At 39.9% G+C, this 21499-nt stretch overlaps 1 protein-coding gene and 1 pseudogene across 3 annotated transcripts in view; one reads left to right on the top strand and one right to left on the bottom strand.

The window, feature by feature from the left end:
* Positions 1-21499, top strand: part of Slc25a21 (solute carrier family 25 member 21) — a 532806-nt gene that overhangs the window by 175258 nt on the left and 336049 nt on the right. The window lies entirely within an intron of this gene.
* On the bottom strand, positions 9424-9747 carry LOC129678028 (ATPase inhibitor, mitochondrial-like; annotated as a pseudogene).

Here is a 21499-nt window from a genome sequence, read left to right as displayed (position 1 = left end):
TAAAGGGTATCATTTCAGACAAACTTGAAGAGCCACTTGACCCGGCACTGGGAAAACGGAAAGAGAGCTTCATTCATTTGCTTATTTAACTGTTTTTAAAGACATAATTACTTCTATTAAATTATTGCTGCAGAGGAAGGACAGTAACATGAGAACCAGTGAAAAGAGGGGACCGTAAGGCAATGGTAACTCATCTTGAAAATTTCAAGAGCTAAATAATGTTGAACACAAGGGCCATGCTAGCTTGCTTTTGTTTACCGCTGGGGACTGAACAGGAGGTCCATGGGGCTGTAGTCCTAAGGTCATTGATCTATTGGATCAATGGGCCTGACTGTCATTAGATTCCATGATTTAGCGTGAGCTATGGGAAGATGGACACCCATGACACTAATGGACACTATTTTCTGTGCTTAGTGTCAGTAGATGGCTGGCTCACCTCTTAACTTGGACTCCCCCAGTGCCTACTATAGAATAGATTTTGTGATAAAGCTGCCCTGAAAGATCAGAAGCATATACCTACATATGATGTTGAGACTCATTGCTTTATTTTCCACAGTGACTATGAAACAAAAGCCATTTAATGGTCATTTTGTTGAAGTCCTGAATAAGAACTGGTAAAAAGGAAGTTGCTTATTACATATTCTTTTTATTCTTACACAGAAATAAGTTTCTCCCTCTTTCTCTGTCCTTTGTTTCTGCCCTGCTCTCCTGATGGGAATAAACAGGACAGAGTCTGTTCTTCATCTGCAACCATCTTCAAGCCACTGCATTTTCTCTTCATGTCCCCTTTTCACACCGTGAACAGATAACACAGCTGTCTAGGGGGATTACATAGCTCCCAATCACAACAGCTCACCACTTAGATTATTTTTACTAATTTATTAAAGAGTCATCATTGATACCAGTCAGTTAGGAGACAAAATATCATCTTCATGGGGCACTCGCTGTCCCTAGAGTTACCAGTGTTGTGAGTGGCTCACTCATAACCATGTGTGATCAAACAAACATGTTCTTCCTTCCATGGACGGAGGGATCCCCATCTCCTTCCGATAGGTGCCATGCTCCCCTTGTAGTTTTGCTTTGTTCTTGCAGAGCCCTTCTAACATGGTAAGTGTAGGGAACGGATTGTCAGCCACATTTAGGGGATTGATAGAAGTGTTTCTTTCCCTCCGCATAAATTTAGCATAAAGTGAAGTTTCCTGGGGCTTTTTACACACAGAGGGCTGTTTTTGTTCCACATTAGTTATCAGTTATGATGAACACAATAATAAAATGTGTTGTCTGGCAATGAACATAGCAATCCCTCATACCCAATTTGTCTGTTTTGCTTTGGTACAACCTCAATCAAAATGGAGTTAATCAGGAGTGACCTCATAGGGTCAGTAACTCTAAAATTAATTCTGGTTTTAATGATATATGTCTCTGATTTATACCTTAAAAGTGTGGACCACCTGTGTTGTTGACTGGTTGTGATCATCTTGAGACCTAAGGGATTTCTACCAAGAGAAAACCCAGACATGCAGGATACATGTTTCTTTAAAGTGATGCTATAAAATTATTTTCTCAGTTAAATCTAAGTGATTCACTTTTTATTTTTAAAGCCATAAAACGTGTGGCTTTAAGATGATTGAATATGTTTATGATTTGTTTTCACTGGCCTCTTTCCTTATTACCCTTCTCCAGTGACACCATTCACCTAGCGTAACCACAAGGCTTAAAGCGCATTTTGGAGACGGGGCCACATTTGGCATTGGGCGATAGCTTGCAGTAATACAATTTTATAGAAAATAGCAGTATTAATTAGCTATGTTCTGGTGAACTGGAAGTACATGTTTATGATTATTGTCTAAAGCCAAAGAGGAAAATGTAAAAGCAATAATAAATACGTTCTTTTTCATTCCACTATACCAGCTTAGGCAAAATTTTGACTGGAAAAGCATAAGTGAGTAATTAGATAATTGCTGCCTTGATTGAGCTTAATAGGAAACATTTCAATTAGGCTAAAACTATACAGAAAGGAAGTGGGTTTTTTACAAAGGGAAACATTCCTTGTCATGCAACTGTCAGCTTGTGCCCACACTAAGAGATGGGATTAAGTGGATCTGTGCAGAGGAAACAAAAAAGAAATGATTGCTGTAATTAGACGTATACTTAAACACTGTGTCTTCTGATAGAATTTCTTGATGATTCTAACGTTGATAACATAGCCCCTATCAATGCCTGTAACAAATTACTGCCTTAAATCTACCACAATGCAAGTTCCTGGGGAAAGAAAGTCATAATTTTCCCATAGTGCAAAGATTAACATTCTGGAGTTGCGGTTGTCTCCAAGCCACCTGCATGTTAACCAATAATCAGAAAAGCCATTTGGGGCTGGTCCACGTGGTTAAGAGTTTCTCCCTAGCATACCTGGGGTGTGTATCTGTTTGCTGACTCAGAACCTGAACCAGATGTTAAAAAGCTCCTTTCTTGGGTGGGTATCCTAGGAACCGTGTTATTCTTAATATCCCGGGGTTTGAGGTATTAGCATGACCTCTCTGACCTGTTCACCTAGGACACTTAAACTTTTGATGAGTGCATAGCTCCACCCACAGGACACTAAATTCTTTGACTTGGTTTAGCCACTGATGCCACTTCCTGCCCAGTCCCCCAGCAAGGTTGCACAAAGTCTTGGACATATAGACAATAAATCCTTAATGCTCTTTTGATGTTTCCCGCTAAACCAAGGATAGATAAATGATTGATAAAAGCCACTATGCCACTCATTTGGAGATGAAGATGTTAAAAATTCTTATCTTGCATGTACTGTGTAGTGCTTACTAGCATGGACTCTGAAAGCAAGTGAGGCTGGTTTAAAATGTGGGCGCTGTTGCTAGCTGTGTGATCTTGGAAAATGTACTTAACTTTTCAAGCCTGTTTCTTGTACATGAAATGGAAATAACCACCACCTCCATCTCTAGATGTTGGTGGGGAATTCACAAAAAATAAAATGCTTACATGGCTTTCTTTTTGCACAGCTCAAAAATCCTCAGCTGCTATTTTTACTGTAGAGTGACAATTCCCAAAAGCGAGCCCAGGCTTTTGAAGTTGATAATACCAAGAGTTCACATTTCTGTGTTCTTCTCCTACAATAAGGTAGTCTATTGTTTTTCGTGCTGGGTGCCACCATCATTTCCTTTCTGACCCAGATTGGCAAAATATAAAACGAGTATGCAGCCAGAGGAGCCAAAACCAAGATGAGCTGGTCCCCATTAACAGTCCTCCCAGCCTGCCTGCTGAGTGTGGCTCTGCAGCCTCCCACTGTGGTCCTCAGCTCTTTACAAAAAGCAGCCCTGTAGACTTATACCCAGGGAGAGCCATCGTGTGCCTGTGTGTGTGTGTGCGTGTGTGCGCGCGCGCGCATGTGTGTGGTGTGATGCTCTCTCGGTGCTAATGACTGAAAATTCTCCATTTGGCTATTTACATTATTGGGACTTTAACATAAAACAGGCTTCAGACATATTTAACTTTTACAAGAGTCCATCTGAAGGGACAACTGTAAAATGTTTGGTAGAATGGTTTTCACTGATGTGTTTTCCAGCACATGGGAGCAACAACTCCAAGTTCTCTGACCATAAAATTAAAGAGCCTGGGACAGGGCTGACTTTACATTCTCAAAACGGGGTCAATAATGTAGTTTGTGTGGTAGCCATGGCAGTGAAAGTTTCTTTTAGGGATAATTTATAAGCACGTCACTTCCTCGTACGGAATTATTATTTTTGTCTGTACTTTAAACCCAGCAGCAGTAGGTTGGACTGAAGAGGATTGCAGACTCTCATGCAGGGTCTGCACCTGATTTAGATTTCCCTTCGATGAGAAGATGAGCTAATCAAGGTGTACTTGAAGGAAGACCGGGAGACGTGCTTTCGGGGGCAGGAAGGCTGTGGCTCTTGACAGACTTGGCTTCTTGGAAATCGCAGCTGAAGTTTTTCAGTCCTTGCTTGTGCCTGGACTGGAACAAGTCTTTCTCTCCAGTCTGGAATCTCAAGTGGCAGATTCCAATCTCAGGTCAAGACTTAGGTGTTGGGTGCTGAAGGACAGGAAATGCTTGTCTGTTTCTAGTCAGCCCTTTCATGTGTGGTTCAGCATTTGGCATAACATCTGGGAAAGAGGAGAGGTGGTGGGCAGCTGGGAGGAGTGGAGGGAAAGGAAATTGGTCAGGAAGTATTGCATGAGAGAAGAATCTATTTTAGAAAAAAAGAATATATATATGTATATATATATATATATATACATATATATATATATATGTATGTGTGTACTTTCTCTAGAAACTCCTCTGACAGCTCAACTGCCTGACAGCAACTTGACACGCTGCCAGGGAGCAGTGTCTGTGAAAGGTTTAAGATAAATATCAATGGTAATATTTTCCCCAAAACCTTTGTGTGCTCTTCACCTTCCTCCCCACCCCTCACTTTTTAAGGAAAGTTACATGCTCGCATTCTAACTTGTCCCAATAGAGAGTCAATTACAAAAAGTTGGCCATAAATCCAATCCAAGCAAAACAGAGAAGGGACTGAGAAGGGACTGTAGTATTAGATACCAGGGGTCTCTAGAACAGTATTAATGTTCAGAACGTGTCAGCTGTGAACCTAGGGCCTTTAAGTGAGATTTTAGGACTTGTGTTTTTCCAGTGTGGCCCCAGATGAATACCAACCAGGTATGTTTATATCATTATTCCCCCACGCGCAGCTTTTTATAAAGTTAATACTGGGCCATAATTAAGAATTCATAAATAACATGATTTTAAAAGTTCATCAAGAAGCTGCTTATATTCAAAACCCATGCAAGCTCTTCACCACCTCTTGGTTGTATACCTAAGCAATTTTAATATCTAGCATTCACACCCTGGGCTCTTAGAGTTCAGATATTAAGCTGAGAGAATGCTCACAGAATTGATAGTAATGATAAAGCTATTCCTTAAAGGTGAGCATTTGTGTGTGGCTACTCTCAGAGAACATCTCTTTCAAATCATCTGCATTTTGGCTTGTTAATGGTTTAGCGAACCCAAACAGTGGGGGCAGACTTTGTGAACCATAGAAGAGACAGACTGAACCCCAGCAGGACTCGCTTGTTCTGGGGGGGGGTTGGAGAGCAAGTACTAAGTGCTCTTCACCCCTCATTCCGCAGGAACTAAGATCCCTGCTTTCTTGTCTTGCATTGACAAATATGAAATATGGTCACTTTAAAGACAAAGCAGCAGGGACTCCTTGAATGGTCACGATTGCTTTAAATAAAGCTTCTATTTTCTGGGACAATTTTCTCTTGCCTCAAAGACATTCCGTCAATGTGCAACATAAATGTTCATCCAGTTATTACCAAACTACGTGATATTTAGAAGGCAATTGAAATTCTTTCCATTGAATTTTGAATTTCTTGTAAGTCTTATAAGGTCAGAGTGGTTAATTACAGACTTAGATGACAAATTCCAGCTCTTACATCACAAAATCTATGAGCCAGGTTATCCATTAAACTTCATCGTTGGCTGTGAATCAATATCATCTGGGGAGCTTTAAAAAAATGCCAGATACTTGAGCCCGTATAAGAGATTCTGATCCAATAGGTCTGCGTGAACCTGCTAGAAAATTTTTAGAGAACAGATGTATACCCGGGGCTGAAGTCTTCTGCAACAGATAGTTTACTCATTGCCAGACTTGACTGGGTTCCTAGATAGAGCAGTCTGATCTAACTAAACACTAGTGAAATATATGTAAGTAAACCTTCCCATTTAGGCTTCCATGTCCTGCAAATCCCTGCATATCCTACCCTCATCTGGCACTTTGTAAGCTCTATGCATTCATATCCTGCAAACCTTTGTTATCCTAACCTATGACTGGCACTTTAAAGGCCCTATAAGTTCATGCTTCCAGATCACAGACTTGCAAACAATCACAATGCCAGCTCAGCGGGACCGATAGGAGAGTCTATGTGTCGGTACCTGTTGGAGCACACTCTCTTATTTTGTCTAGTTCTTTAGATACTTACATGTATAGAGATTTGAGCTTTAGAGAAAGAAATAATTAGGTGATGAGTAATTAATGGCATTTTAAGTGAGTCCAACAAGGCTTACCTTCCTTGTTAAAGAACGGACATGTATGACTTAAGAGATGGCTCTTCACATCAGAAACAGTCCCTGTTCCCCTTACTATGGAACCCATTTGAATACTGAGTTGACATGGACTACATCTGAGCAGGGGTTTTAGGTTATATCCATGCATGGTCCTTGGTTGGAGAAACAGTCTCAGAAAAGGCCCCTGGGCCCAGATATATTTGATCTTTGTGGAGCTCCTGTCAATGGCTGGATATTTGACCCCCCACCCTGAGGGAGGAGCAGCCCTGGCAGGCCACAGAGGAGGACATTGCAGCCAGTCCTGAGGAGACCTGATAAGCTAGGGTCAGATGGAAGGGGAGGAGGACCTCTCCTATCAGCAAACTTAGAGAGGGCAGGGAGAAGATGAAGGAGGGGATGGGATTGGGAGGGAATGCGAGAGGGGGCTACAGCTGGGAGTAAACAAATAATAAAAGTAAAAAAATGTAATTAATATAAAAAAAACCAAAAATTTAATTTAAAATAAAAAGAGAAAGAGATGGCTCTTCCCAAGGACATGCTTCCACAGTGAATAAGAGAAAGGCTATTCTGCATATACAGGCCTTTTGAGGTGCTGCTCTGATCTTCTTTCTGTGGGTTTACCTGGAAGACTAGCCTGATGCCCTGGTCTCTTTTTTTAAATTTTATTTTATTTTATTTTTGTTGTTAGTTACATTTTATTAACTCTGTATCCCAGCTGTATCACACTCCCTATTCCTTCCCAATCCCACCCTCCCTCCCTCATCTCCTCTCTGCCCCTTGCCAAGTCCACTGATAGGGGGGACCTCCTCCCCTTCCATCTGACCCTGTTTTATCAGATATCTTCAGGACTGGCTGCAAAATCCTCCTCAGTGGCCTAGCAGGACTGCTCCTCCCTTGAGGGGTGGGGAGGTCAACGAGCCTGCCATTGAGTTCCTGTCAGAAATAGTCTCTGTTCCCCTTACTATGGGAAACCAATTGGTTACTGAGCTACCACGGGATGCCCTGGTCTTTGTACTGAGGTAGCCCAGTGACTTTAGGAACCAATGAAGAGGAACACTGCCATGTATCACTTAACAGTAAGGCTCTCTCTGAGATGTATGTCTGCTGATCTTATTATTGTGTGACTATTACAGTGTGTATGTACACAGCCTGATGGTGGTCACAAGGGGAGAAAATCTTATGAGACTCTTGTATGATCGGTCACTCATCAGTACACACAGAGTGTACGACCATGCTCAAAAAATGTTCAAACACGCGGGAAAGAACTGCTGTAGGAGCACAGAGAAACAAGCTCTCTTACCCAACCGGATGCACTATAAGCTTATCCTTATTTTCTGCTGAGAAGCAATTTGGTAACATATATCAGCAAGCTTAATTACATCCTCCCTCCCCCCCCTTCCTGGAGTGAATCTGCCTCTAGGATTCTGTCCTGTGGAAACCATGGGCTTACACTGATAAACAGAAATGTGCTTCAGACTATGATATATAGAGCAGGAAAAAAATAGAAACAACACATTTAGCAAAGGGGAATAATAGTTCACTCCACCTAAGTATATCCATACGATTAAATATTATGTAGCATTAAAATAATGCCAGTGAAGAGTTTTTAATGAGGTGAAGAAATATTAATGATACATTGTGTTAAAACATACAAAACTATATGGTATGATCTCAGCAAGGAAAATAAAAGATGTAAAACTTAAAAGAATATGTTAACAGTAGTCGTGTATAGGTCACAGCGGAATAACGTTTATTTTTTTTTCTTTTCTACGTTGAATTTTCCCCCAAAATGATCATAAATTATCTTAATGAGTGGAAAACTTTGAAGTAGTCTTACTTTTTTTTTACTGGTTGATTAGATAAGAAGATTATACAAGTATAAATAAGGGTGATAGAGTCAAGGACTCAACTCTAAATAAATGGAAGCTTAACCTACCAAAATTCCATTTACTTTGGCAAAAACCCATCTTGGTGTTTGGGATTTCTTTCCCCATGTGTCAAATCAGGGCACTCCACTAAAGGAATGTTAATATCCCTTTAATCTTTATGATACAAAATGACCTAATCTTATCACAACATTGTTATATATAATCCTACTTTCTGTGAAAAAAAAAAAAAAAAAAAAAAAAAAACCAACAAAATAGTAAGTGCTAGCCAGTAATTTCTCCAGGCTCACTTTTTTTTTTTTTTTTTTTAAATCTCTTACTCTGAAAAAGTAACCAATCTGTAGCAGAGATTCTTATGGTTCAACGGCATATTTTGATTAAGGAAAAGAAAAGAAATACAGACAAGTATGTAGACACAATGTCAATATATGGTGGTTTATCTACACCGAAGGACTCTCCGGTTAGTGTCACTGAAGTGTTGGAGGTCACGTGGGGCCTCATACACTTGAGGCAATGCTCTGCTCCTGAGCTGTACACCGAACCTCTGGATCTGAGTAAATCAGAAGCGTTAAGTAGCTCAGAATTCCGGGACTGCAAGGAGCAGGAGCAAGTATCTCAGGGCAAAAACAAAGAAGTAAAGAAACAGCTCCACAGCATAGAAGACAGACAAAAACAAAGAACACCACACCCTAAATTTTTTTCCATAGATCCCCAAAGAACTGACCTCAGCAGTGAGCGCTAAGATGAGAAGATTCAGCTGAGGCTTGCTGTAGCAGGAGTCTGCTAAGCTAAGAACCTGGATTAACTAGGCGGCTCTGCTTGGAGCTGATGAGGACTGCACAGGCAGTGCACTGGGCTCTTGGCAGAAGGAAATACAAATCCCCTCTATTGGAAAGGAACTGCATTGTAGGATTTCAGGATTCTCCCAGATCAAGTTCAATTAACTATGAATTCATCAGGCTCAGGCTAGCAGAGAACTGGAGCGTAAGTTCATGAGGGTCAGGACAGTGATTACGTAAAGGAGAGGTAACCAAAGGCGTGGGTGCCTTCAGGGTCATGGAGTAAGACTGCCTCAGTGGAAATAAGGGAAAAAGGGCAATACATTTGTGCTAGCATAGAGAATTTCAGGTGAACTTAAGGTGGGTAAACAGATCACAGACAAATGGACGCTATGTATTTACAGATGTGTATATGGCTCCATGTTGTTCTTTTCATTGAGAGACCTCTAAGGTAAAGGCCTATTTCCTGGATCTTGTTTTCTTTCTTTCTTTCTTTCTTTCTTTCTTTCTTTCTTTCTTTCTTTCTTTCTTTCTTTTCTGGTGATACTTTAATCTGTTAGCAGCACATAGATCAAATATTAATAACTCAAAACTATGTCTCTGTAGAAGGGGGAACGATGCAGGCCATTCTCTGAGGGACTGGGTGCCTTTAATGATCGTTATCCTCTAGGGATTTTAGCTGTTTCTTAAGACACTCAGTTTGTTTCTGCAGACGTTCAATCTCCTTCGCGTGGTGCTCTATCTCATCTTCATGATGCTTCCTCAGGGCAGCCAGTTGTTCTCTAGTCTTCTCTCAGAAATAACGATCCTCTTCAGCCTTCTCCCTCTTTCCGAAGGCCCCGCCGGCTTCTCAGGCGGAGCCAGCGCCGGTGTTCGTGCTGTCCGGCAAGTCCGAGCCGTAGCCTCCGGTTTGCAGGACCCTCATACCCCAAACACTGAGCCGAGCCCAAGATGCCAAGGCCGAGCTTGACATTGTTTCCTGCTCCTGTTTTCCTAAAGGCTATTTTCCACTAAAAGATTTAGGGCTCCCTGGAGAAATGTATGATTTCAGAGTTGAGGCAGGGACTGTGTATATTTGGAATGCCTTATATTGGATAGTAAGTGCACATTCAGAAAATAATGAAGACATGTGAAGAGAAGATTTAAAAGAGTGAAGAGGCTTTGGCCAAATCTGGACCAATGTGAGGATTAAAGGTAATCACCATATCAGTAGATTATATCACACTGACTAGTGATATAAACCCACGAGTCTTCCCTGGTGCAAATAAATGAATAAACACATACAGAAAAGAGAAAGTTCTTTCTTATAGTACAGTGCTATCAAATGTAGAGTGATTCCAATTTTAAATTACAGCAGCTATAATACAAGTTGGTTCAACGAGGAAACACCAATTTGACATTAACTGCTTGCGCCTGATCCAGAAGACATGCTGCAGAAGAATAGAATCTGATTCTAGTCATCAGGAAACACCGTCAAAACCCAAGTTGAGACTCATTCTATAAAATCTGATTTACAGTCTTTTAAAATGGTGAGACCAAGAAAGGTCTGAGAAACATTTGAAATTCATAGACACTAAGGAGGCATTAGGACAAAGTGCACTGTGTGGCCCTGGATGAGACTCTTAATATATCTGGAATAGTTTGAGAAACCTGTGGGAAGTCTAGTTGAAGTGCAGAAATGAATTATTTTATTATATAAAATCTTAATATAAAATATAATTCTCTAACTTTGAATTTATATCAAAATAAGCATTTAAAAAGGTATATCATAAAAAGTCAGAAAAAGGATTAAAGTACATAGAAACAGAAAAGCAAAAAACTTAAGCTTATAGAAGTTATTAGTTATTTGATTTAAAAAGTTAAATATTGTCATGAAATAGTTAAAGGAGTGAGTGGAATTTTATAAGGGCACAAAAAAACAGAAGACGTTGAAGATCACAGGGCCAGTTAGAAAGCAAAACTAAATCTAACTTGTAAAGATAGAAAAATAATACAACAAACCTCCAGCTGTTGAACCTAGAGACTCATTGTATACCGCAAACAAACTGGAAGTAGAATAGAGAATGTGATCTTAAGAATATCAAGATGTTCTAACAATAAGAATAGAAACAGTAGTGATTTAAAAATAACTGATATATAAAACTTATTACAGATGTGATCTACAAATTACCCCATGTATCATGCAGAATTTAAGCAATGTATATATGTAGATATAGTAAAAATACCAAAGACAAGGATGACCTCTGTAAAACATCCAAAGGCAAATTATTTAAAAAGGAGCCACAGGGCATGGTGGCTTTAGACACATGCCTTTATTTCCAGCACTCAGGAGACAAAGGAAGATGGATCTCTGTGAGTTCAAGGCCAGCCTGGTCTACAAAGTGAGTTCCAGGAAAGCTTGGGTTGTTACATAAAGAAACCCTATCTCAAAAAAAAAAAAAGGGGTGGACTTGGGGAGGGGCATGCATGCAGAGTGTGGAGGAAGGGAAGGATTGGGACGGGAGGAGGGAGAAAACCACAGGGGGGATACAAAGTGAATGAAGTGTAATTAATAAAGAATAAATAAATAAATAAGAACGGTAGTAAATAAACAAACAAAGAAACAAATAAATAAGCATATAAATAAAAAGAAGGGGCCAAAGTTGAACAATAGTATACTTTTCAGCAACAATGCAAGCCAGGAAGTAATGGAATAGCAATTTTATAATGTGAAGCTAGAATTTTGTAGCCAGACAAATTATCATTTAATAATGAGATAAAATAAACATATTTATAGATGAAAATGAAGATAGTACAAGAAAAGTACACTTTTTTTCTTCTAATAAGGAACATATTATTTTGTTGGGTGTACCTGCAGAAGCTAATTTTTAAAAAGTGATCTACTTAAGGTATGACTCTCCCATGATTAAAGGAACCTGCATTAAAATACCCCTGTGTGCATTTGAAACTCTTTGTTTCATGTGTATAAGCCCAATAAAAATAAGGTTACTATGTTGTGATGGTTGAGTAATATTGAGTAATATTGTGCTATTTTTGTACATGGAGGCTCATGAGTGTTCGGATTGAGAGTGACCTGATGCACAACACTCACTAAGTAACTTTATTTCTTCACTGACTCATACTTTCTGTTACGCTATATTTTAAAACAACTTCCTCGTGGCTTAAAATCCTTAAAAATAAATCTTAGAGGTTCTAAAATAGGTCGTGACATTCAGTTTAGTATCAAAATTTTAATGTTACCTTCATCTAACAATATCACGTCATGTTTATAATAATAGGCTTTATGTTTTTCAACTGCTTTTAAGATATGTGATTGACCATAGGATAAGTGTCATCATGAAGTCCTTGGGACAACCATCAGAAAAAAAATGTTCATGCATAAATTCAGGAACCACAGCAGTAAGCCTGTGAGGCAGTGAGTGGCCCAAATATTCAGTTCACTAGTTTTGCACGTACAGCTCCTACCTAGGCCTTAGGGAATAACCATAAACAACCCATTCTTCTTGCATAGTCTCATCCCCTGAGCCACAAAACATGTCCTTGAGCTCAGGGCTTCCTGAGTGTACATCAGGGGATGCCCTGTCTCAGCCCTCCATGGTTTTATAGTCTTTCTACAGAAAAAAAAAAAAAAATTAATTGAGAATTAGCTGCTGGCAGCAAACTAGGAAGTATGTTTTAACTTCAGTTTGAGTCTCTATGATCTCAGAGGTTGCTGTTATAGCTCTGCAGATCCTTTGTCCTAAACAGAGGACTTCTTTCTCTGCAGAAAGTAAGAAATAGATGAGAGTGCTGTATTTAGTTTATACACAAAAGCTAAAAATAGGCTCTGGAAGATCTGCATTATTATGTGATCTGTCATTTACTTAGCTAACTAAAAGTTGTTTAGACAATGAAAAGTTTGGAAATTTTATCTCAGCTGGTTTTTTAGGTTGCTTTGTAGTCTTCTATATTAATGTTCTGTTATTTTTGGCCAACTTGTTTCTAATGTAGTAATATAACTGGAAGGTTATATTCTATATTCTGCTTTGAGTACCTTGAAAGAACAAGGTATTTGGCAAATACTTGTGTTTGGCAAACACAGGCATAATGCTGTCTGACCTGTTAAAGTGTATTGTTAACTTAAGACAAAAATTAGCTGGTTGGTAGAAGGGACCATAGCAAGTTACGCAAACAATAATCCTAGTTACGTGCCCAATTTACTGTCAGTGAGTGGCTTAGGCACCAGGGTTTTCTGAGTCTTCCTTGAAGGGACACTACAATCTAGTTTCAGAGTAGCCAAGTCTAACTAGGAGATGGTGTATAATGTATAAAACTAAGTCTCCTAAATCAAGGGTTTATAGAACATACTTGAGATGTGTGGGTGTTATGTTTTTCAGTTTCATATTCTGTTAAATGTTGTATGGTACTTTGAATAACAAGTGCCATTATAACACAGAAATTCAATGTATCAACCTTAACTGTGAAGTCTGCTTCTTAGAATTGTTGAACTACATCTTCTTTTAGAGTTAGTTTGTATAACAGGAGAAATCAAGTAATTATTTATGTAATACTTTATAGTAACACCTTGATTTTTAACCCTGTGCTAGCCAGCTTGATCTTGTTATTGCCAATAGTTGTCTCCAAATGTCATTCTTTATTTTAAAAATTCAAACAATCAAAGCAAAACTTTTACGTACTGTTGAGGAATGTGTGGTTATCGGTGTGTGTGTCTGTGTGTGTGTGTGTGTGTGTGTGTAGGGCTGTATGTGATCCTTTACTTGGTAAAGTACTTATATCGCAAGCATATATAGCTCCATCTCCCTAGAACTCACTTTAAAAATAAAAGACCAGATGTGGGGATACATGCTTGTAATCCCAGAACAGGCAAGGTGAAGGTAGAGGGTTCCCTGGGGTTAGGTATCCACCAACCTATCCTGATAGGTAAGTTCCTGCCCAGAGAGAGACCCTGTCTCAGAAGAGGATAAAATAAGGCATCCAAGACTTCCACAAACATGCTCATCCCTGTGTGCACATACACCCAGACACACATATGCAAACACACACACTCAGGCACATGCAGTCAGCCTCAAGGCACATGCACACAAAAAATGAACCTGGTAGGTAGGTTGGAAAACTTCTGAAGGCATGTCCAAAAGTGAAATATCACATACGCCAAAGAGAGAAGCTAATAAGAACTTTCTTTTATAATATAATTTTTTATTTATTACAATTTATTCATTTTGTATCCCAGCTGTAGCCTACTCCCATCCCCTCCCAATCCCAACAATGGAAAAAAGACAGCATCTTCAACAAATGGTGCTGGTCTAACTGGATGTCTACATGTAGAAAAATGTAAATACATCCATACTTATCACCCTGCACAAAACTAAAGTCCAAGTAGATCAAAGACTTCAACATAAAACCAGACACACTGAACCTGTTAGAAGAAAAAGTGGGAAAGAGTCTTGAACTCATTGGCACAGGAGACAACTTCCTGAACAAAACACCAATAGCATAGGCTGAAAGATCAACAATCAATAAATGGAACCTCATGAAACTGAAAAGTTTCTGTAAAGCAAAGGACACTGTCATCAGAACAAAACAACAGCCTACAGATTGGGAAAGGATCTTCACTAACCCTATATCTGACAGAGGGCTAATATCCAGACTATATAAAGAACTCAAGAAGTTAAACAGCAACAAATCAAATAATCCAATTTAAAAAATGGGGTACAGAGTTAAACAGAGAATTCTCTGTAGAGGAATATCGAATGGCAGAGAAACACTTAAAGAAATGCTCAACATTCTTACTCATCAGGGAAATGCAAATAAAGTGGCCCTGAGATTTCACCTTTACACCCATCAGAATGGCGAAGATAAAAAACTCAAGTGACAACGTAAGCTGGAGAGGATATGGAGGAAGGGGAACCCTCCTCCATTGCTGGTGGGCATATAAACTTGTACAACCACTTTGGAAACAATTTGATGCTTTCTCAGACAATTAGGAATAGTGCTTCCTCAAGATCCAGCTATTTCACTACTAAGCATATATCCAAAAGATGCTCAGGTACACAACAAGGACATTTGCTCAACCATGGTCATAGCAGCTTTATTCATAATAGCCAGAATCTGAAAACAACCCAGATGTTCCTCAGTTGAAGAATTTTCTTAAGAAAAAATCCCAGTGTATAGGCAACTGGATGGTTCAGCAAGTGAAAAGCACTTGCATGCAAGCCTGATGACCTGAGTTCAAACATGGAACCCACGGTAGAAGGAAAGAACTGTCACACACACACAATAACAACGAGATTATAAATGCAATACCCACCATGCTAGAAGAGAAAATCTTCTTGTTTTAATTATTAAGTAATATGTTAGTTCTGTCTATCCTTTCAGAGACGATGGTTGATATAAATGGTAGTGTTTTATACTATTTTATAACTGATATTTGTTGTAAGAAAACTAACTTTTCTGTAAGAGCCCATTTACATTGAAGTTAAAAATGATTGTGTTGTGACATTTTCCTCCAAAGTCTTTCTTGCTGTGAGAGAGAAAGAGGCGTCACCAGTCCCTGTGCTTCCCCAGGAGTCTGGAAGAAGACCTGGGCCCTGTTTCAGAGCTGGACTCTCCAGTAGCATTTGGGTTTCATTCTGTGTGGTTTCATCCTGAGCAGGCATGTTTCAAAAACACCTCTCCTCACAATTCTTTTTGATTTTCTCAGACATTGGAACATTTGTTATTTGCCACTGGAGGACAGAGGAGGAAGTGTTTTTGTTTGTTTGTTTTATTATTTTTTAATTTTTTTTTTTTTAGCATCTCGACTGCAGGTTCCCTTCCATCTTCTCCCTGTCTCTTTCCCCCCTCATCCACTCCTCCTCCATTTCTCTTCAGAAAAGGGCAGGCCTCCCATGGATATACACCAGCCATGTCATATCAAGTTGCAGTAAGACTAGGCACCTCTTGCACTGAGGATGATGAGACTTGATGTTCTGGAGTGGGTTGATGCAGGGGTGGAGGTTAGGGCTACTCTTTTCTGAGAAGAAGGGGAGGGAGGCAAGAAGGAAGAGGGTGAGACATGGAGAGGAGGGGTGAGGGTTTTGCAGTGGGGATGTAAAGTGAATAAATAAATAAACTTAGTAAAACTAAACAAACAAGCAAAAAGACTAGGTACCTTTCCTCTTATTAAAGCTGGACAAGGCAACCCAGTATGAGGAAAAGAGTCCCCAAAGTAGCTAAAAGACTCAGAGACAGGCCCTGTTCTCACTGTTAGGAATCCCACAAGAAGACCAGTTTTTGTTAGTTTTTATTTTCTTCTGTTTGTTTGTGTGGTGGAGGGGAAGGGGAGGCTGGACCCAATTTCTGCCTTTCTAAAGCACAACACCAAAACCCCAACACAAAGTAATGACAGATTGTACAATAAAACGGCAGGTCAGAGAAATAAACTAAAAGAGGATGGTGCCAGTAATTAAGTGAAATTAGAAAAAATATGAGTGCCTTGAAAGCTTGGAAACCAATTCTTAAATGTACAAATGTAAGGTGCTGAAGAAGAAAAGGAGGGCATATGAATCTTGGGAGGGCATGCTTTTGAAAGGTATTTCTTGAAAAACATGAATTGCAGAGTACCTGGTGCTCTGGCTGAAAAGATTGCTTGAGCCACTGAGATGATGATGAGCAGTTGGGAAAGGGGGCTGAGTGCAGAGGAGGAAGGAATGCCTAGTGCTTTGCATGGAGGCTTTCAAAGCAGAATGATGAACTTGCGCTGGCTGGCTGGCAGGGTGGCGGCAAAAGAAAGGGAAGCGGTTCCTGAGGTGCAAATCCTCAATGACACTTACTTCCTTCTGTGGCCTACTTTCTGCCTTCTTGCCATGTGACTCAGCATTTCCAGCATTTCCTGTCTTGCATCAGCTTCACCCTAGGGGTGAGGGCCTTTTGGAGCTGGGATAGCATGGAAGTGAGACCAAATCCCCTCACGGTGCCCTCGACTCATATTGCACAACCATTTTACATTTGACTTTTCTCCAATATACAAGCTACAGCTTGTTCTTCAGGGACCACTAATCATTTCATGTCAGCGATGCCGAAAATCTGGACTAAACAAAACCCAATGAAATCATAGGCAACAACAAAGAGAAGCTCTGAGCCTTTTGAAATATTTGAAATGGGTTAGGGTTTGCCCCCTGAAATTGCTCAGGTCCACAGGGAACTTTCTGACCACCACTTGTGTTATACTAATCTTGGCTTTGTATGTGCTCATATGATTTGCACATGTGAAGGACTCCCACCACTTATTGGGAGCTGCCCACAATCATTGTACACCTCTCCTCTCCTATACTGCTCGATTGGTGGTCTGCTGGACATTGTGCAGATGTTTCTCCTAGGCTATTGCATGATTATTTTTCAAGTGGCCTTTTAGTCAAGGGATGGCAGACCGGCACATGGAAACATCTGCTCTTACCATTTTTCTAAGCAAACAGCAGATGGCATTGCTGTTGTCCTTTTGATCTGGAGCAAAAATTCCCAAGGCTGAGGTGTTGGTTTACATTGACTGCCTGGCAAGAATCTGCCGGAGAGTTCAGCCCACCTCCCCCAACAGTAGCACTGCTTTCAGATGTTTGCTCTGTGGCTCTCATTCTTAGCTTGTTTCTTCCGGTGACTCTACTTCTGTGGGATGTCATGAACTTTGATTCTTCCCCTTGTGACTGTTCCTAAGTCACAGCATTAACAACTGTTGTCCTCACAGCATCTCATTGGTAGACCTGGGGCTACCAACAGTGCTACCAAGCAGGAGAGGGTAGCATGTATGTCTAGGTCACAAGAGGATTTATTTGAACACTGAATATCCTTGAGCCATGGATTATCTGGGAGATGGTTGAGCTATCAAGATCTTTCCAGGGCTTCCTCAACCAAAGAAGACCATCTCGATATCACATTTTAACTGTTGGACATGTAAAACTTAGTGAACATACATTTATACTCCTTGAGCAAGGGCATGTAAAAATGCATTGCAAATAAACATAAACACAGAAAATCCTTCTTTAATGTTCTAAATAGAGGAGAGGAGAGCCTGTTGGAAGGGGGAAAAAGCTGACTTTCTTATATTTTCCATTGGTTTATACTGAATTTCAATAGATTATTGTTGAATAACTTTAATTATCTTCTGTGCACCCATGCTCTCCACTGCATATTTTTCTAGACATTTCTTCTTTGAGATTAGTAGTCAAACCTTTTTCTTTACTTCTTCTGCCTGGTCTTGTATATCCTGCCAGCTGTTCCAGGAACCTTCCGTCTTCCTTATTTGGGAAATGAAGATAATGAGAATATTTCCCTCATAGGGTTGTTGTTTGGTTAAAGGAGACTGTGTGCCTAGCAAGCGCGTTACAGATGGCGGTTGTCCTTCCCATCCCCTCACCGCCATCACCACCATCATTGTCATTATCATCATCGTATTATTCTGGGTCCTAGAGTCAGGACACCCAACTTGACCATTTCCAAGCTGAAAATGTTAGACACTTGTATAATCTCTTCCTTCTAATTCTAGGTTCAAAGTTTATTGGCTTACTTTTTTTTATAGTTTTAATTTGGTTCGGGTTTTGTTGTAATTTTTCTTTTCTTTCTTTCTTTGATTTTTTTTTTTTTGAGAAATGGTCTCAGTATTTATGCTTCAAACTCATGATCCTCCTGTGTTAGCCTCTGATTACATGCCCAGTTTTTTTGCGGTGGTTTGTTTTACATATTCAAGCTTTCTGCTGATATACCTACCCAGATATTGTCTTTGACTTTATTTTGTTCTATTTGACATATATAATAGATTATTCCAACTCAAAAATCCTAGATTCATACTTATAACATCAAGTATGATCATAAAGCAGGCCACAGAGTCCACGTCATAGTCTTCCCCAACTCCTCTTAGTAGGGCACCTACCAAAATATATAATTTTATCATTAAACTTTTCTAGAGGGACTAAAATCTATTTAAGCCTGCATCAGAGAGCCCCATCCTTTTCTGTATATTCCCAGTTTGTTCTTCTGGCCTCAGACCTCTGCTTTAATCTATATCTATGAAGATAGCTATAGCACAGTAGGCAGGCATTCACGCACACTGATTTGTGTGCATTCTTCCGTTTGCATCGGATAACCAAGGTTTAGGTAGCTATTAATAACTATTTGTATTCTTTAAAAATTAACTATCATATCAGCCCATTATTGTAGAATATTTTTAGAGCAAAATATTTGGTAGCCCAGAATATACAAGTGTTTAGATTATTTACCTGAAGTTTCTAGGTAAAAATGAAATGCATAAGGCTGCTGGTGTTTGTTGTTGTTTTTGAAACAGTCTTATATGTCCCAGGCTGGCCTCAAGCTCAGAATTTACTATTTAAGTGAAAGTCATACTGAACTCCTGATCCCCCTGCCTTTACCTCCCATGTACAGGGATCACCTGTGTGTGCCACAGGCTCATTAAATGAATGGTATTCTTTTAAGGTGAGGTCTCAAATCTGCAAGATTTGTCAAAACAAAGGTATCTGCACATGCCACTTTTATTAGCAAATAAAAAGGGAGGAGTAGAGGGGATATTAAGAGAAGGCATGAGTCACATTTCTGACAAGACAAGGCAGCTACCAACTGACTGTATGTGGAAACAGTGCTGGAGCATGTCTGCTAGCATCTCAGTCACTCTGGGATTTAGGATTACCAAGATCAGTAAACCTTAAATACTGGTGATTAGTTTATGTAACACTGGAAAAACAGATCTCCTTCCACTCTTCTAAGGAGCCTATCTTACTATCCTTTTATTTCACTTCCAATCAGTTCTTTCAGAGTTTGTAAAATCCTCTTATTAAAATGTTTTTATTTTTTTTCTATGAATACTTAGGCACTGAAATGTATAGAGTGCTGTCAAATAGTCTTCTTTAAAAGATGTAGCCCATGGGCATCTCAGTCTCCATGTGGGTTCCCTAGTAAGGGGAACAAGGGCTGTCAGGACTTAGTGGCTGGCTCTTTGATCAACTCTCCCTGGCGAGGAGGCCTAGGTAGGCCACAGAGAAAGAGGATCCAGACAGGCCTGATGAAACCTGATAGGCTAGGGTCATATAGTAGGGGAGGAGGACCTCCCCTATCAGTGGAGTAAGGGAGGGACATGGGGTGGAAAATGGAGGAAGGATGGGACCGGGAGGAGATGAGGGAGGCAGCGACAGCTGGGATACAAAGTGGCAGCTCAGTCTCCATATGGATCTCTGAGTGAGGGGATCAGAGGCTGCCTCTATTGTGAACTCAGTTGGCTGCTCTCTGATCACTCACCCCTGATGATGCAGCCTTGCGAGGCTACCACGGAAGAGGATCCAGGCAGTCCTGCTGAGACTTAACAAGCTATGGGCAGATGGCAATAGTGGAGAACTCACCCTTTCAGTGGACTAAGGGAAGGGGATGAGGGGAAGAGGGAGGAAGGGTGGAGTTGATGGAGGGGGCTTCAATTGGGTTACATACTGAATATCTTGTGAAGAAAAATGAAAGAAACTGTACGACTAGCTTTAGGTCAAGTTTGAAACAGACTGGTGTGTGATTTCATTCAAAGATAAAATTTAATAAAGAGTTTTCATTCTAAAATTTTTTTATCTCAGTTTAATATTTTCTGAATCAATAAATTGAAAATCAATTAATTTTCAGCTATAGAAGACTGGCTTCAAAATGGGCTCCTACCTTTCTCCTGAACTAGATTTACCTTCCTCATCCTCACTGAATACCTTTGCACACGTGTTGTGTCCCTCAAGCACAGTGAACTCAACCATCCCCATGTCACCCTCCTTGAACCACTTAGGAATCCTCCCCTGAAGTGGTGGCACTTTCCTCACTGTACGTCCACACTCATTCCATGAGTCAGCCTGTGTTGTGCTTTACACACACACACAGACACAGACACACACACACACAGACACACACGCAGACACACACACACACACACACACACACACACACACACTTGCAAATTCAAGGCACTTTTCACCTCTTTTCTCCCCCACCATGTTCCGGAAACTATACCGAGACCGCATTCCCACCTTGTGTACCATCCAGGGCCCTGCCCGCCTCCTCTCAATCTATTTTACACATGGCTGCTGCAGTTTTTCTTTTTTTCTTCCTAAAATATAGCTTTAATAGTTTTTTTTTATTAGTGCTCCCAAATGTAATGCTGCCTGCAGAGCGCATTTGGCTCTTTAATGGATACAGTCTTCTGTATTTGCAGCCCAGCTGATCTCCCATCCTTTTCCAACATGCCAGTCTCTGTAACTCATATCTCCAGGCATTTGACTCCGCTCCTGTGGTCCTTCCATTGCCCACCACCCCATGCTGTTTGTTCTGAACTCTGACTCTCTTTCTCTTGTTGACAGTTTTGAGCATGCTCAGATACTACTTCTTCATAAACCCACTTTTGATTATGCTGCCTTGTTCCCCTATGGATACGCTGTTTGGTCAGTCTTCACTCTTCTTGTCATCTTCCCTGATCTGTTAACAAATCCCTTACCTTATTATTTGTTATATTTACTTTTCTCTTTCTGGATAGAATATAATATCCATAATGGTTAGGACCAGTATTTTAATTACTTTTATGTTCTCTCTTTTAATATATATATTAAAATATATATATAATAATATATATATAATAATATATATATTATATATATTATATATATAATAATATAATAATATATATAATATATATTATATTAATATATAATAATATATACAATATA

Source organism: Psammomys obesus, unplaced genomic scaffold (genome assembly GCF_907164565.1).
Source record: "Psammomys obesus unplaced genomic scaffold, mPsaObe1.curated_primary_1811, whole genome shotgun sequence".
NCBI lineage: Eukaryota > Metazoa > Chordata > Mammalia > Rodentia > Muridae > Psammomys > Psammomys obesus.
This window is presented reverse-complemented; position numbering and strand designations above follow the sequence as displayed.